Source organism: Microtus pennsylvanicus, chromosome 16 (assembly GCF_037038515.1).
Source record: "Microtus pennsylvanicus isolate mMicPen1 chromosome 16, mMicPen1.hap1, whole genome shotgun sequence".
In the NCBI taxonomy this organism is placed as follows: Eukaryota; Metazoa; Chordata; class Mammalia; order Rodentia; family Cricetidae; genus Microtus; species Microtus pennsylvanicus.
The window spans coordinates 20,726,610-20,730,037 of NC_134594.1; the positions used below are offsets into that span (position 1 = coordinate 20,726,610).

At 32.0% G+C, this 3,428-nt stretch overlaps 1 non-coding gene across 1 annotated transcript; it reads left to right on the forward strand.

The window, feature by feature from the left end:
- Positions 1–1,371: 1,371 nt before the first annotated feature.
- Trnaa-ugc (transfer RNA alanine (anticodon UGC)) lies at positions 1,372–1,443 on the forward strand. The gene has a single exon. It is a non-coding gene; the product is annotated as a tRNA-Ala (tRNA).
- The last annotated feature ends 1,985 nt before the right edge of the window (positions 1,444–3,428 follow it).

Sequence of the window (3,428 nt, forward strand, 5' to 3'; positions counted from 1 at the left end):
ACTGCTTACATTTAGACATAGGAAAGGAACAAAAGTTAAACCAAAGCTATTTCAAACTTTGACACATATAAAACAAAGCAATGTTTACTACATTAAATTTCTTTTATTAAGAAGCTTTATTATTGTTTATGTTAATGGTTAAAATTGCTTTCTCTGCAATGTACATCTAGACACCTAGTATTTCTGTTTAAATGATTTATAATGTCAGAAAAAGACAAAGTTAAACAGAAACTTAAGATGAACTATTGAATCAATATTGGATTTACAATTTATCATGCCACTGTTATTTATTATTGTAGAAATAAAACTGGAGACTTAGAAATGTTGTGCATACTAACTATATTTGTGAAATATAATAGGCTCTCAATGGAAAGAAAAACATTTTCACATGCACCACCAACAAAGGCTAGTAATATTATGATCCTTCATAATGCCTTTTCTTATGCTTTCTACTGTTTTAAAATTTCTCTCCAAAGTTTCCAGCATATATATTTTTTTTCGATTTTGTTGCTCTTGTCTTACTCCCAGCCATGATACAGCTAATCCCTGAAGAGGCATCTCAATAACAAACTTTATCATGGCTTCAACCATGGATCACAAGTTCCTTTCAGTCCCGTAATTATCGTGGTGATTGGCAAGAGACTTTGGTATTAGAGCAGTCCTCTTTTGCCCTGCATTTTCTTCACTTCGCCACCCCTTACATCCTTCTGCTGTACACACTCCTCCCATACACTAAGTTGTCAGAGAATTGTCTTCTATAGAACTGTACAATATCAGCTAAAATAAAAAGTATGTAATAAAAATTTCACATAAGTTAGTGTTAGTAACAACATGGTCATATTATGACTAATTTTATTTTATGTACAACTTATATCTACTATTTCTGAATAGCTCCTGAGCAAGCAGTAATTTGTAGATACTAAGAATTATAGTTATAAATTCTGGAAGAGTGTCAAAAGTGTAAAAGAAGATCAAAAGGGGGCAAAGAGGAAGAAAGAAAGAAAAGGAACAAGAAAAGGAGAAAGGAAGGAGAGGGATATTAAAATCATGGAAGTGGACCTAAATGTAGTAATATTCCATTCATAATCATCATTATTTTTACTGTTGTTGTTAAATAGTACTTCCATTAAAATGTAAAAAGAGAAAAAAATTAAATTCCAAATATTTTGCTTACATATATACTTATTATGTATGTGGAGGATATATGGAGTCAATCATATGAAATGTTATCTAACAATCTAACATGGTACAGATTAATAAACTCATATGAATATCTATTAAAATATTTAATACTAGGAATTATCATATTAGTGTTAGTTTCCTAAGACTGTTGTCTGCATATTGATAATAAAATACACAGGCACAGCGAGTGAGGATGTAACTCAGTGGTAGAGTGCATGCTTTGCATGTATGAGGCCCCAGGTTCGATCCCCGGCATCTCCAGGTAAAATACATAGGCACAAAGTTGTTCATAAGTTCAAAACCTTATAGCCACAAATTAGGTAAAAATGTATGCTCTAATATATTAATACCATTTTATCTGAGAGACGATGTGATTTTCATATATAAACATCCACATAGCTTTGTTTGTTCTGTTGTGTGTTTGTTGAAAGAATGCGTGAGGCAATTATGATAACTTCTTTTCACGATTCAAGTTTATACTGTGTTTGAACTGTATCATACCTCGGATTCTAAGCAGACTGGTTCCTATTGGTGGTGTTGATAGTGAGCCACAGCAAAGCTCCACTTCTGAAAAATGAATGCAGTGAATTATGCATGCTGATTGCTCAGGCAAATACATATTTTAAACACAGTTATAAAAATACCATGCCTTTCAAAAGAGAGTGCATTCTTTTGCTTTAAACTCTCATTTGAAATGAGTGTGTTTCTGTCATTTAGTGACCCGAGGTATCTCCTTAAGAAATACAAAGCATTTCATAAAATATTCCTTATTTTAATGGTCATTCTCAATTTGTTAAATATACTACCACCAGGAATATTTTATGATAAAAAATATTCTACAAAACAAAAGCAGCAGTAACGTTGAAATAGTAAAGAACATTTGCAAAGACTGCACTTCCTAACCAGCCTGTTAGAATCCACTTCTGAGCTAAGAATAGGGCATTCACAAGGAAATAACTTCTAGAGCCGAATGTCATCCAAGAGTTATAGGCTTGTGGTTGAGTGATGGGTAATCCAGATTTTTGCCTGGAGAAATGATGAGCCAAGAAGTGAGAGTATGGTATTTAGAAAGAACAAACTATTAACTCGAAAAAAATTTTTCTATGATATATTAATAATCACTGTGTCTGTCCAAAAATAAAATTGTATGTTTGCCAATTTGGTTGGAGATTTGCAGAGAATCTAACAATTTGTGCATCATAGGTATGTAGGATGTTAATTATCAGTTACCTCATAAGAAGTGTTCACTCCTTTGGAACCCTGAGTCTAGTCATAAGAAGCCTGGGTCAGGCTCTTAACTAAGCCATAGAAATGTTATTATCTATCACTCTTGAGCTAATAGTCTATGATTCAGTTTTGTAAAGTTGAACAAGAAATATGTCAGCCATTTCTTGAGCTTTACTTGGTGCATATGATCAGTTTTCCTGTTGAAAAAATTTGCTTATACTATGGATATATTCATGATACCATTTTAATCATTAATAAAGTTAACTTATTCAGTCAAAGTAGGAGGTATGAGTTTAATTATGACTCTGAACTTTTTTCTAAATGTGGAATCTAATTTTATTGTCTTGTAGAATTATGTTTACTTGACACTGAAATGGTAGGTAGGAGAATAGTCCTTTATTCAAATACAAACCTGGTAAATATTTGTAAATTATCAATTTAGCCTGTCTCTGTGAAATCACAAATCTCCACCATTAGAAATGATCACTAAAGAGAAAAGAAAATTTAAATAAACTTTCCAAAAGTCATATTTAAAGTTGTAGGGAGATGTATAATTGAGGAACTAAGAATAAAGGAATATGGAAGCTTGAGTGGGGTTTAAATTTTAATTCTAACATGTTAAGTATTTCATCTATACACCTTCATTTCTTTTACTTTTTAACTAGCTCTTGTAGACCAGGCTGGCCTCAAACTCACAAAGATCTCCCTGCATCTACCTCCTGAGTGCTGGGATTAAAAGTGTGTGCCACCAATACCACCTATTTATATCTCAATGGAATTAAAGTAGCATATGCACAAATACTGCAATAAAAATGGGAAAAGATCATGTATTTTGTATGTGTTTTGTGTCATCCATTTTTTTACTGAAATTTGTTATTATAATAACTATGGCTTTTGTAGAAAAGGGATTATTTATGCTTCTGTTGGCATGGTTTTTTTTTTGCTTGTGCTAATTAGGAAAATGAGCTGCATATAAGCAAAGTAAATAACAAATATCTTACTAAGTTATGGAGACAGAG